This window comes from Eurosta solidaginis, chromosome 2, assembly GCF_040869045.1.
Source record: "Eurosta solidaginis isolate ZX-2024a chromosome 2, ASM4086904v1, whole genome shotgun sequence".
Taxonomy (NCBI): domain Eukaryota; kingdom Metazoa; phylum Arthropoda; class Insecta; order Diptera; family Tephritidae; genus Eurosta; species Eurosta solidaginis.
In genome coordinates, this window is record NC_090320.1 from 152,301,999 (window position 1) to 152,317,143 (window position 15,145).

The 15,145-nt window shown below is 41.7% G+C and overlaps 1 protein-coding gene and 1 long non-coding RNA gene across 6 annotated transcripts in view; one reads left to right on the forward strand and one right to left on the reverse strand.

Moving 5' to 3' along the window:
* The window catches only part of dia (diaphanous related formin 1), a 506,452-nt gene that overhangs the window by 344,863 nt on the left and 146,444 nt on the right, over positions 1-15,145 (forward strand). The gene's annotated exons all lie outside the window — the stretch shown is intronic.
* Positions 109-1,357, reverse strand: LOC137240289 (uncharacterized). The gene is made up of 3 exons (XR_010949678.1): positions 1,141-1,357; positions 984-1,072; positions 109-921 (listed from the first exon to the last, which is right to left on the reverse strand). It is a non-coding gene; the product is annotated as an uncharacterized lncRNA (long non-coding RNA).

Sequence of the window (15,145 nt, forward strand, 5' to 3'; positions counted from 1 at the left end):
GCAAACTCCCAAAATTTTGTGTGGCTTTACCGAACAATTTTCTTAAAAAAAATATATATATATATATATATATATATATATATATATTTTCCCACACAAACCCTCACATGGTCTGGCAAAAATTTACAAGCATAGGTTCAACATAAATGTAATGAATGGCATGTACAATTAATATAAAATAAGTCAATTTCACTACATAACAACGTTTTAAGGCCTCCAACTTCTCCTGCCATGACGTTTGCGCCATCTGTTGCCAAACCAATAATGTTTTTCATTGGGATACAATTCATTTCAAAATACTCTTTGATTATATTATATATGGATGCCGCGTCTGCTTTTTTAATTTCTAACAAACCAATAATCCGATCGCATACTTCACAATTTCAATCAACATATCGAGCAACTAAAACAATACCTTTAGTATTCGAAACATCTGTTGTTTCGTCAACTATTCAAGAGAACTTGCCTTTCGTTAATACCAAAAAAATTTGCTCACTCGCCTGCTTAGCAATGTACTTCGTAGCTTGCATTGCTTTTGTTCTTCAACATTTAACCAGTTTTGCAATCTCAGAGTCCGGGCAGCACTCTACTAGCAGTCCAGGAAGGTTGTCCATTAGGAAAAATGGTAAATTATGTGATATACAGAACATCACCATGCTAAGTTCAGCATTTTTAACTTCCTGCTGTCGATTTTGTTGGTCGGCGCTAAAAAAAAGTTTCCAATTGAAGGTGTTTTTACGCGTTTCTAAATTTTGAATGTGCAAAGAAGTTTGCTCGTGCTCTTTCAGGTGACTAGAGTGATTAGCGAGTGGCTTTGCGCAGGCTACACAAAACGCCGAACCATTTTGCTGGTGTAACCATTTAAATGATTGTAGCTATTCAGATCTAAATTTACGTTTTTCACTTGCGTGTCTCGATTCGCTAAAAATTAAAAAAATCGTATTTGAATAAAATGCCATGATATGGATACATGCGAACAATACCATACAGAACAATTTTCTATACGTAATCAGAACAAACTTCCTCATTGTTGTTGGTGTCACACTCTGGACGTCTTTGCCTTTTAATAAATCTGCTTGTACAAAGAAATTTGCATATATTAGCGTAAAGCTTTTTTATTACTACATATTGATAATTTACCTATCCATTTATGTTTGTAGTATTCAATTATCACTGATTTTTATATTTCTAAATTTTTATAGCAGCAGATTTTCTTTTATTCAAATATTACAGCAAGTGATGCGTTGTGGTCTTCTATTTTTACATATGTACGTATGTATGTACAAATTGAGAAAAATAACGTTGAATCAGCGCAATTATTGTTATCACATTGTCAAAGAAATTTATGTGGTTTGCCAACCAGCTAACAGAATGAGACAGTGATATCTATGTACGTGAATATTTAAATGTTCCTGTGAGCAGTGTTCTAAAGTGAGGAAATGCGGCAAATCATAGATGATTTCTGAGTATAAAGCTTAAGGCTACTTTACATCAGCAAATTTTCACATCAAGCTTGTTATTTCGGGGAAGCTTAAAACCGACCAAAACTCAAGTCGTCCGACCAACCGACCAAAACGGCAACGCTGGATACTATCGGTCGTGTGTTGGTAGAGGCTGTAGTTGTTGTTGTCGCATGGCTTGGGTATATTCAGCAGTGGGCACCACTACATTCACACGGTTACGAACCTGAGAATGTCTATACACGAACGCGTAGCGAGCACGAAAGCAAAATCAATTATTTATTTAGTTTGATTTCAATAATTGAATAGTATGAACGTGTCACACGCACTCTTTGGCAATATGTATAAAGGGCGCATGCGACACTTCCTTACTGTACGACCATCCAAATCAAACTAAAAGCGCTGTCGTTGATTTTGACGAAGTAGCCATTGTGCTCTCGCTTATGGTATACATATATGGTCGCTTAGCAGGCGCTAAGTTCACGCTCCCCTGGGTATACTGTCGTTTGATGTTGCGGTTGAAGTTGGTATGGCCTAGTCTATTGCGTGTTGTATTCGTGTGCTTGACTTGCTGTAGGCATAATATGTTTTTTGTGTGATCGTGTTGCTGGCTTCGTTCAGCCTCATGTTGCGGTGGTAGTGTCGTATGTTGCTGGCTTCGCTCAGCTGTATGTTGTGTGTTGCTATGACAATGTTGTGTGGGCCAAACTTGTTGGCAATATTTGGTCCTCACACTCCCCCTCGAAAACTCCCTCGTTCCTCTCGTATGTGTGTGGTATACTAATGTTTTTTTTTTTTTATAGATTGTCATCTTTGTTGGTTCTTTGGAAATAATCCATAAGTTTGCGTTTATTGTTGTTCCATGCTCTCGTGGGCGGTAGCTCTCTCCACCATTATCCTTCCTACGATGCAGGTTCGTACTGGTTTTGGAAACGTACTGGTGCGCGTGGGCTTTAGTTTACTGATGACTGGTGTTGTCACTTCGATGATTAGTGATATGATGAAAAATTGTATTGGGTGTTGTCCCTTCGTGTATGTTTAAAAAAAATTTATTTTTGTTGGATAAATATATATATTTTTTTTCCGTAGGTCTATTTATGATCCTGCGGTTACGGCCGCGTGATATAATTTTAATTCTCTGATGTTCGCTGTTTTCTCCTTTCCTCCGTTGACTTTTTGTTTATTTATTTATTTATTTATGTCTACAAAATACAGCAGACACTTAAGATTAAAGTATATAAAAGGATAATTAAAGATTGCTTAAAAAACAAATTTTTAATTTTAAATGAATTACCGATTTAGAATAGGTTAAATCTAAATCTCATCTTCTAATAAGACACTTTGGTGGCATTTATTTATATTAAGAGATAGTCTGTTCACAATACAATAATCAAAAAAGTTATGAAGCTCCCCCTTGGAGTACTAACGAATCATGTGATCCACTTTTCATGGAGTAAATTTTAAGATCATCTGCATATAAAAGATGTTTAGACGTTTTGAAACAAGAAGAGATATCATTTATGAATAAGATGAATAATTAGGACCCTAAGATACTACCTTGTGGTACACCAGATTTAGCACAGAATGGCTCTGAGAACACACCGTCTATAGCAACCGTACAACTCCTGCAATGCAGGTAGGACTTGAGCCACTTAAGGAAACTAGAATGAAGACCCATTAAACTGAGTTTTTCAATGAGAATACTATGAGAAATTTTGTGGAATGCCTAGGAAAAATCAGTATAAATCAGTAGCTGGACGATAACTGGTGACATGTATCTCAGAATTTGGTACGGACCGTCGTATTTTGGCGGCAACGCCCCTTCCGGAATTTGGTAGGTGATGCGAGGATATTTTCCCCGGCTGGTTTCTGTTGCCGCTCCTTATACTTCTAGCAAGACTCGCATTGGCGTACGTAACGGCTGATGTCGCGAAACATCTCTGGTCAATAATAGCGGTTGGCGATCCTTGCTACCGTCCGGCGAATACCCATATGTGCCGCGCTTGGTGTGTCGTGGTTTTCTTGTAGTACACCCTTTCGGAGCGGGGTTGGTACGCATAACTTCCACGGCACTGCATCCTCGTCGTGGGATCGGCATGGAATGTGGCGGTAGACTTGTCCGTTCACTAACATATAGTCGGCATACTTCTCCTGGTTGGTGTGTACTTCATCGACGCGTCGGGTCTCCAATGGCTATCGGGACAGTGCGTTCGCCAAGTTACGGTGATTGTTATTGTATGTGCCCCTGGTATTATGGCCTTGTTCAGGGCGTGTGATTAAGGCCGGCGCGCAGTGGCTTTGGTGTACATTTGTGATTGGGTTACCGGTACTCAGTTGACTGGATTGTGCTGCTTGTTTCGATCTCCCGGGCAACCTTTGCCATGTTTCGGAACACTCGAAAGTGACGCAGTTATTTTTGTTGTTGGAAACTGTCCGTGTGATTTTATTAACCAACCCAGGTTGTTGTTGTGATGACAGTCCGAGTAAGCCACGTTCCCGGAGGCTTGCGTGATGGGACTGCCATGATTTGTCATGTCGGTAACCTCACCTCTTGTTTTGATTCGCCTTGAGCGTCTTCCTTTGGTCTCCTTGGGTGGGACACCATTCGTGGTAACAGGTTCTTTTATATCGTTCACCACTTGTGGTGCGATAACACATGGTGTGAATGCGTTTTGCCTAAACAGTTCGGCCAAAACGATGTGGCTTCCTCCGCAGGATACTGTAGCTCCCATGCCCCCTAGCGTGTCTAGGCCGATTATGATGTCATCATTGGCCCCAGGCATAACGTGTAACACGGTGTGGTGCGACGATTCGCCGAGGCGTACTTTTGTCCGTATGGCATCGAAGATCGAAGATTTGGCTGCCAGTACCGTCGGCCATGGTTATTTGGAAGTTTGCGGCTACCCTTTCTCCGCCTCCTGAGTTTACCATGCGTTCTGCTGCGACGGTTGATATGAAACTTCGTGAGGCCCCGGTGTCGATGACGGTTTCTGCTGATTGTGCACCAAGTTGGACTAGGGCGTAGAGGCGGCCACGCTCTTGGCGCATGGTTACTGGTATGTCGGCGCTGGGTCTTGTGGGTTGACCGCGCCTTGTACTTGGTGGATCCCTTTCTCGTTTCCTGACGGTTCGTCGGCGGCATCATGCTATTGTTCTTACATCCGTTTGACCGCACTCCCAATAGAATAACTTTCTCCTATTTCGTAATCTGTCAGTGTAGTGCCCTTCTTGGCTACACTTTCTGCATGGAGTTCTGGGTGGGGAGTTGTGCTGCATGTTTGGAATTGTATCTTGTGGTGGCTGCTGATGGGGTGATCTTGCGATCATTGCTTTCTCGCTTAAGACTTGTCTCGCCATATCACGTCGTGGTACTTCTGACGTCCGTCGGTGGCCACCGTGGATGCCCTTCCGCGAGGGCGAGGAGTTCTGCTAATCCGGGTGGCTGTTTCGGAATATCCTTTCTAGCCGTTGCTCTTTACTGTAACCGGCGTGCTGCATAAAGTTTTGTATCGCCAGCACGTAATCCTTGTATTTCTCCCGTGCCTGTTGTCTTCGCTGTCGTATGTCGTCCTCTAGACGCTCGAAATATCTGGGCGGTAAGAAAAATCTTAGGAAATCACGCTTGAAGGCCGCCCAGTTGGTCGAGTGTTCGTTGTTGTTGTTGCGGTACCACTGGAAGGCGGTGTTGCAAAGTAACTCCGGTATAGTTTTCGGGAGGAGGCCTATACTTACCATGTATATTTCTGCCAGTTCTTCCATCCGTTCTATGAAGGCTAGGGGATCCCGTCCACCATCGTATTTCACTGACCACTTGATCTATGACGGGTGCGATTACGAGGGCCGATGTCTGGTTACCTTGGACTATCACATCCTTCGGGTTTACACTGCTTGCTACGAATGGGTACTGGGGTGTTGGTTGTAGTTTCTGTGTGGGAAATGTAAATTGGGTCGGTTCCGGGGTCTTTGTGGGGCCTCTCTTTCCTGTCCCACTTGGAGTCGGTGCGATTGATGCCTTTGACCCATTCTCGTTTTCCAAATTGGTTTCCGCGGTCCTGTGTGTAGCTTCCATGGATATGAATTTTGCGTGTATCTCGGAGTCGGTCGGTGCCATGGAAATTGCTAGAACTATCCGTTTTCGGATCTCCCGCGTTGTGCCTGTGTGCTCGATGTCTAGCTCTTGGGCTATGGTCACCAGCTGCTCTTTGGTGACATTATCCCACCACGTTGTATCGAGTGATTCCGCCATTTTGTGAATCTTTCTCGGGGATTTTTCCCGCTGGATAGTTAGTTATACGACTTGGGGAGACCCTGCTCGGGCGCCATTTGTAACGAATCTTTCCCTGTGCCCCGATGCTTCCTAACTAATTGCTGGGGTGTACTCGCCGTATCCAGGGTTCCATACACATACTTTGGGGCCCTTTTCCAAGTCGTACAAATTCACTTTATTTAACTTAATTATTTATAACAAATTTATGCCTAAAATTTCATTTAAGTTCAATTCTTTACTTTATTTGGATTTTCAAGTTTTAGGCGGCCAAAAATATTTTATTGCCTATGTCTTCTTAAAACTGTTTAATAAATGAAAAAGTATAACAATTTGTGTAATTAATCGGTTATATTAAAAAAATAGAAATTACACTGTGTAACACTTAAAAATGTTTGCGCACTGAGGCTATTTTTCATGTTGTATAGCAAGAAGTGTAATAATTAGTTCTGTCTTTATCTATGGTAAATTTTTAATTGGTTTTATGAAAAATTATAATAATTTGTGTAACTAATCGGTTATATTAGAATAGATATTACACTGTGTAACACTACAAAATACCTGCGCAGTGAGGCTATTTTTCATGTTGTACAGCAACAAGGGTGTATCAAACCCTTTATCTAACACCCTATCTGCAAGTACCTGCAGCTAAATTTAATGCAGTTGGCAAGCTAATTGTGCCAAGTATCATGTTCAAAGCTAATTTTCACTTGGACGGACTTGCAAACATAACAAAACTGGTTTTGAACACCAAAAATAAAAAAAAATAAAAATTTAATAAAAAAATTTTTTAACATCCTAAATAAAATAGGTTATTTATCAATTTATAACTTTAAAATCACAAACACCATTAATAATGTTAGTATTAACCTGAAATATCAGAATCCATCACAATTACTCAATTCAATTGTCTTAAAACTTAAAATGTTCACGTTAAAACATGCGATTTTACATAGGTTAAAAAAAAAAACTATAACACGCGTTTCAGAAATAGATAAATTCCGATTACTTGACAGCTAACGCCAGGTATGCGATGTCTATTCTTAAGCTGTGGGAGTGCTTTTTTTGTAATTGTGGTAACTTTCAGAAATTCAATTATGGCCGCCTAAACGTCTAAAATCTACCTATGTGCGGCGTGGGTAACGGTTCACCCGAGTCCCGTTGGCGTGCCAGCTGGCGTGCTTGAATATGTTGTTATTACTCTGCTTTATGTATTTGTTATTGGTATTATGCTTTTGTATTGGCTAACGGTCCACCAAGTCCCGTTAGCGCGTGGTTATTGGACGCCTTAGTGGTGTGCCTGCGCTGGCGTTTGTCGTTACGTTGGCTGTTGTGCTCAGTCCTTGTTCACTGAGGACGCTCGTTGATGACGCTCTGTTGCTGTTGGCGCTGGCGTTGCGCTGGCTGTCGCGGTTGGTATTTCGTCACTGAAGACGCTCGATGATAATACGTGTGCGGCCACTGAGGATGTTCGTTGATGACGTTTTGACGCTAGCGTCGCGATTAGTATTTAGTCACTGAGGAAATTTGAATAAAAGGATGTATAGTCACTGAGGACGCTCTTTGGCGACGCGTTGACGCTGGCGTCGCGGTTGGTGTTTCGTCGCTGGGGACGCTCGATGATAATGGGTGCGCGGCCACTGGGGACGCTCGTTGATGACACTTTGACGCTAGCGTCGCGATTAGTATTTAGTCACTGAAGACACTTGAATAAAAGGATGTTTAGTCACCACGGCCACCGTGGTGTGATGGTAGCGTGCTCCGCATATCACACCGTATGCCCTGGGTTCAACTCCCGGGCAAAGCAACATCAAAATTTTAGAAATAAGGTTTTTCAATTAGAAGACAATTTTTCTAAGCGGGGTCGCCCCTCGGCAGTGTTTGGCAAGCGCTCCGGGTGTATTTCTGCCATGAAAAGCTCTCAGTGAAAACTCATCTGCCTTGCAGATGCCGTTCGGAGTCGGCATAAAGCATGTAGGTCCCGTCCGGCCAATTTGTAGGGAAAATCAAGAGGAGCACGACGCAAATTGGAAGAGAAGCTCGGCCTTAGATCTCTTCGGAGGTTATCGCGCCTTACATTTATTATTTATTAGTCACTGAGGACGCTCGTTGGCGACGCGTTGACCCTGGAGTCGCGGTTAGTGTTTCGTCGCTGGGGACGCTCGATGATAATGGGTGTGCGGCCACTGGGGACGCTCGTTGGCGACGCGTTGACGCTGGCAGCGTTATAATTTAGTTACTGAGGAGGCTTGAAAATAAAAAGATACGCAGTCACTGAGGAAGCTCGCTGATGATGAGTGTACGGTTACTGGGGCGGTCATTGACGAGGAATATGCGTTTACTGGGCCGCTCGTTGACGGCGCGGTGATGCTAGCGTCGCAGTTCTGTAGCACCTTACGGGTCGCCTCACGGTCGACGGTGATGAATCGGCGGAGCGCAGCCTTAAGCGTCCAGTGACGGGGAAACCCACGCACTCACTTACAGCTCAGTCTGAGTCTACGTATGGTGATGATGTCTCGCATTGCAGAAACCTCCTTACACGAGCTATCGCCTCCCGTCCGTAGATCCGATTTACGTTCACAATGCCGGGCTAACCGTTTGTTGGCATTGTTGGCCTGCAGTTATAACGGGTCGCTACACGGTCGATTGTGGTGAATCGGCGGAGCACAGCCTTAAGCGTTCAGTGAGTGGAGAAAATCCGAACACTCACGTACGCCTCAGTCTGCGTCTATATCGGGTGGTGACGTCTCGCACTGGTGAACACCCCTAACTACGAGCTATCACCTACCGTCCGTAGATACTACCAGTAATAACGGCGCCGGGCTATATCGTTTGTTGACCGGGATGGCGTTGTGGCGCATAACGGGTCACCTTGCGGTCGGCTGTGATGAGTCGGCGGAGCGCAGCCTTAAGCGTTAAGTGAGAGGAGAAAACCCACACACGTACGGCTCAGTCTGCGTCTACGTCGGGTGGTGCGCCACCTAATGCTTGGCTGGGCTCAGTTCGCGTCTAACCTGAGTAGTGATGCCTCGCACTGGTGAACACCCCTAACTACGAGCTATCACTCTTCAGCCTAGAACTGGTCGCTACCACGGCTCCGTGCTCACTAACTTTTTCTTGCTGTGGTCGTTGCTATTATAGAATTGGGTACTCGTAATAAATGTGTTGATGATTTTGGTTTGCTAGCCGACGTGTTGCGACCGAGTTGTTACGATCGGTCGTGTGTTGGTAGAAGCTATAGTTGTTGTTGTCGCATTGCTTGGGTATATTGTTGTTTGATGTTGCGGTTGAAGTTGGTATGGCCTAGTTAATTGCATGTTGTATTCGTGTGCCTGACTTGCTGTAGACATAATATGTTTATTGTGTGATTGTGTTGCTGTCTTCGTTCAGCCTCATGTTGCGGTGCTAGTGTCGTAGTTTGCTGGCTTCGCTTAGGCGTATGTTGAATCTTGCTATGACAGTGCTGTCTGGGCCAAATTGGTTGGCAATATTTGGTCCTCACAATATCGTTTTGATTTAACGAAGACTGTTGAAATCAATGTTGTGAACAGAAACGTTTGCAAACTTTGTTCTACATTTTAAAATTTTTATCCAGAGTCCTTGTAAAATTTTAATTATGCAGATGCGCCGAGGATTATACGATTTTCACCCATAACGCAATGACATCCACTTAGACTGCTTCTCATTTCGAGGGCGGCATCCTTGGCCGAATAGTCACTCCATAACGTTTCAACGTGTTTCTCTGGTGTAGCTCGGCAGCATACCGCGACAAAAATATCCGTTGGGAAGTCTTCGGAGCTACTAGGAAAGTGACGTCGACGAAGGTACGAGTTCGCAGTCGCAGTCCTATAGCTTGTGTGCTGGCATATGGTGTGAGGGTCAGGAGGCGTGGTATTGACTGGTTGTCGCGATTGCTACTGTTCGCACATCGGGAATTGTAGCTCTTAAAAACAGCCGAAAAAAATGGAGGCGCCCTGTGCCACGAGAGTCACGAGTATTAATAGACCATTAATAGCAACCGTAAGTCGCCTTTGTGCGTGACCGCACATCGAAGAGGAGCCACAAATGATTTAAAGAAATTGTGTTCGCGACGATTATTAGGAGTTAACCCCAGGTGAAACTACGCTTTGCACGAGATATACAGACAAAAGTGTGACTATTTTATGTATCTCTATTCTTTTCAGCAGACGCAGCAGTACCACTTCCAAAGACCGGGGTTAGGTTCGAAGCCTCTCTGGAGTAAGCGGAGACAAGCGAAACGTGGGACAATATTTCCGCAAGGAGCTACTCCTGAAAATTATGAAACGGTCTGTGAGACTTTAAGGCAAAACCCCGAATTTTTCCGAAGTGGCCAACACGTTGATTTCCTTAAATACGTACAAACAAAACGTTTCCTAAATATTATTTTTTTAAATAAAAAAATCAAGCTTTTTAAGTAAGAACACCGTCGTGCGCCGGCGCGCCGGCCACGCCGCAGCCGCCGGTAGATGATAGAACCTACACCGCCGATAAAACGATCGGCGTAAACTTCTACTGGACGAGACCTACTTTTTTTTATCCCGACTCCGAACGGCATCTGCAGGGCAGATGAGTTTTCATTGAAAGCTTTTCATCTTTTTTTCAACTCCGCATCAACTCGATATGCTATGTAGGATATCAACTAGAAAAATGTGTTGAATATTCATTCGAGAACTATACATTTTTCAAAATCTCCCGAAATTTGGATAATTATTGGAAAATATTAATTATTATTTTGTATTGACTGTAATTAAGTATATAATACTAATCTACAAGTTAACACAACAAACGTTGCAATAACAAAATTATTGCATCACAGCAATATCAAGTGACAATGCGAACATTTAACCTGATTGTCTCCCATGGGCAAACGACACCACACACGCAACCAAAATATGATGACGCTGCTACAACAAACCCGGCAAATATTCCCAGCACATGCAGGTGCAACGTGACTTGACAAACATACAAATGTAGAATTAGCTGTAAAGTAGAATTAAGAATAATTGTAAAATCAGTTCTAATTTGAAAGTGAACGAATAAAGTCGGGCTTCGTGTCCACAAAAAAATATTTTTTTAAGGATTTAATTTAGTAAAATCCTAATTGGCGCCCGAGCGGTAATAATCGGCTGAAAACGCGCAATAAAATCGTTGTGGCAAAGACACGTCAAGCAGCTGCAAGCCACCGTGAGTTTAATCGGAAATCAGTTAAAGTGCTTAATCGACCGATAAAAAACAAGCGCCAACCCGGAACGATCGCGCCAACTCGATAAAGGACCAAGTGCAGGAAAAGAGGCCCCCCAGTAGCGAAAGCAAAAAGGAAATACACAGATATTAGCCGCCTGCCCAGGAGACGAGGATGTTCCTGATTATAGCGTAAGGAAATTAGAATTTTAAGAAAAACCTGTGAATCAAGTGAAAATTTTTAAAGAAAAGTGAAAATAAGAAAAGAAAAAGAAATAGTATAAATTAATAGTATAAAAATATATAAAACAAGTAATTTTATAGGAAAATTTATGAATTAAGCGGAAAATTTTTTAAAGAAAAGTGAAAGTAAGAAAAGAAAATTAATTTAAAGGAAATTTAATATGAAAAAATTTTAAGTCAGATAATTTATAAAGAAAAGTGATTTTAGAAAAGAAACTAATTTAGAGAAAACTTAATAGTATAAGAACATTCAAAATAGGAAAACAAAGCTAACAGTAGGACATAGGATAGGATTTAACAATCAAATTCTAAATTACAATACTAGGTTGTACGAAAAAAAAAAGAAAAAAAATCTGCGATTCGCCACCCATAATATAAAACTTTAGGAAAAGCAAAGAAATAAACAATAGCAACAAATAGCCATTAACAAAAGTACAAACGCTCATAAAATGATCCGACCAAGTGTGCTGAACCCCCAAGCTAATCAAGCTCCCCAACCCGCCCAACCCTTACCTCAAACATCAAGTAGCCAAAGCAACTCCACTACCGAATAAGAAGCCCTAATTACTTCAGTTGTTACCAGAATACTTTGGAACGAAGGACGGCAACATTTCCAAGCCCTACTTAACCCCAACGCCGACTTAACCAACGCTACTGACGAAACTATTAGACCAGAGCTCCAAGGACAGCTATTAGATCTTGACAAAGTCCCGGATATAGTACGCAGTATCCGAGATTTCAACGGAAACCCAGGCGAATACAGCTCCTGGAAGAAAAGCGCCGATAGGGTCTTAAAAATTTACGATTCACTAAGAGGAACCCCTAAATATTTTGGCATGCTATCCGTTATTTGAAATAAAATTGTCGGCAGTGCAGACATTGCCTTAGAATCATACAGTACGCCTATTGACTGGAAAGCAATTTCCAGATGTTTATCACAACACTATGCGGATAAGAGAGATATTACCACTCTCGAATGCCAACTCACATCCTTGATGCAAGGAAATTGTACGATCCAAGAACTCTATGAAAACGTTTACACTCACCTGTCCTTAATACTAAACAAATTAACAAGTCTGGAAATGAGCCAGGAGTCGCTCTCGCTCCTTACACAGACTTCATCTTTTTTATATTTAATAGCCAGTGCTTCTGAAAGATGAGTCGTGGCCATAGCTTTTGTGGTATCAGACATCTTCCTTTTCCTTGTGTAGGTAGAACACTCTTCTATGGGTTTTGTTGGTCTCCCTCTAGTTGGATTGGCTGACGTGCTAGGCGTTTCTTCATCCAAAAAAAGTTTTGTCGGTAGCCACTTTTCATGCTTACTTAGAAATTTTGAATTGTTAGGTTAGACGTCCTTCCATTTTCTTTCTATCACAATGTATTGTAAACCAATTTTTTCTTCCAGGCCTTCCTTTTCTTTAATGCTTGTTTCACTCGCTAATTCTCTCATAATAGCCTCAACGAAGTCCCGTCTTGAGTTTGTAGATTTAAACACCGCAAATAGTTTCGAGTTTTCTAGATACATATTAGAATTGGCTTCGAGTGTATCTGTCTAAATATTAAACTGTGAACTATATTTAAAAACACTATTCACTTTATTTAAGCAAACAGAATACTTAATTCCTTAATCTCCAAAAAACGAATGATAATGTGCATTGTATGATGGATAGCTTTATATACCTACTCAAATTATTAAAATGAATTTCAGGTATACAATTCGTAACTAAAAAAATGTATTTAATAATTTGGGAAAAATTTAAACAACGTGACATCAGGACGGACAAGGCGACAGCTGCTTCGATTATACCTTGTAAATCTCTTCAAAGCCTTTTCTCCCGGGAGTGGGAGCCGAACCCGCACTCCTACGATAGTTGAAATGGTTACAAACGCATTCAGCTACGTCATGCCTTAGTTGTTGTAAAGTTTTTTCCCAATTGCCTTCTTTTTGCATATTTTAATCTTTTACACATTGCATACTTCGTATGCAATTATGTGTTAAAGCTAGACTTGGTACGGCGGTTTTCAAAGAAACTTTGGTATTTGTTGCTGTTTTTGTTCTATTTATAGAACTACAACCAATTAACGAATTTTGTCTGTTTGTATGATTTAATCGGGGATTGGCCGTATTGCTTTTTTAAATGTATGAAAACATTTATTTGAAGCAATTTTTTAATTTTATAATTTATTTAATAATTTGGGGAAAATTTAAACAACGTGACATCAGGACGGACAAGGCGACAGCTGTTTCGATTATACCTTGTAAATCTCTTCAAAGCCTTTTCTCCCGGGATTGGGAGTCGAACCCGCACTCCTACGATAGTTGAAATGGTTACAAACACATTCAGCTATGTCATGCCTTAGTTGTTGTAAAGTTTTTTCCCAATTGCCTTCTTTTTGCATATTTTAATCTTTTTCTGATGTTACGTTGTTTTAATTTTTCCCAAATTATTAAATAAATTAAAAATTAAAAAATTGCTTCAAATAAATGTTTTCATACATTTAAAAAAGCAATACCGGCAATCCCCGATTAAATCATACAAACAGACAAAATTGGTTAATTCGTTGTAGTTCTATAAATAGAACAAAAACAGCAACAAATAAAAAAGTTTCTTTGAAAACCGCCGTACCAAGCATAGCTTTAACACATAATTGCATACGAAGTATGCAATGTGTAAAATATTCAAATATGCAAAAAGAAGGCAATTTGGAAAAAAAATTACAACAACTAAGGCACGCCGTAGCTGAATCCGTTTGTAACCATTTCAACTATCGTGTTCGACTCCCACTCCCGCGAGAAAAGGCTTTGAAGAGATTTACAAGGTATAATCGAAACAGCTGTCGCCTTGTACGTCCTGATGTCACGTTGTTTAAATTTTTCCCAAATTATTAAATAAATTATAAAATTAAAAAATTGTTTCAAATAAATGTTTTCATACATTTAAAAAAGCAATACGGGCAATCCCCGATTAAATCAAAAAAATGTATGTTGTTAACAAGTTCCAAAAACAAAAACGACCTTACGGCCGTACTGAATTATATATAACTGCTCAGGCGCGTATTTATGCCCAAGGTTGTTTAACTTTATTTGATGTAAAAAGTGAAGTTGCAGCTGGACGCAGGTATACTTTATGAGTTTGTTTAACTGAATATTTCACAAATAACTACTGTTAATTTGACGAACCACATATTTTAACATTTTTCTTTTCATCAAAGTTTTAAAAAGGGCCTAAAAATAGGCATTTCGAAGAACAGGTATATCCGCCAACTTTTACCAAAAAAAAAAAAAACAATTTTTTTTGTTTCAATCCTAAATAAAATTATCTTTAATTGCTATACAAGAAAACGACAACCGGCCGCCCTATTTACTCACAAAACCATTTTAAATACAAAGAAAAATTTCAAATTTTTCCCAATGTTGAAAATTGGTAAACGTTGAGCGGCTCTACCTAGTCTTCGGCAGAATCGACAGTCGGCGGGGTCGGTCACCTGGGGGAGAGACTGCGAGGACTCAGGTTAGTGCTGGTATCACCGCTGGACACCACCGCCTCCCTACTTGCCCACTAGTAGCAGGTGCGTAAGGGGGCCGGGGTGGTACCAGCCGAGACACCGTGGGTCGACCGGTGAGCGGAGGGGAAGTGCACCGTAACGGCACAGCTGTAGCCCCTTGTGCGCTCGCATCAGCTCACGGCCGAAACCAGAGCTTAGGAGAGGGGGTCGTGCGGTCGTTCGGGCGGCAGGTCATTCCTTGCCAGACCAGGACGATGGAGGGAAGGGTAGTCCGAAGACACCACTCGCGTCGTCCAGCCAAGGTGAAGGGTGACTCGCCCCCTTCTGCTCAGACTGAGCTGCGGGGGAGGGGATATTTCGTCATTGAGGCGGCGGGTCGCTCACCACCAGGGTGGGCGACGGAGGGAAGGATTGTCCGAAGACACCACTCGCCTCGTCCAGCCCTGGTGGAGGGTGACCCGCGCCATGA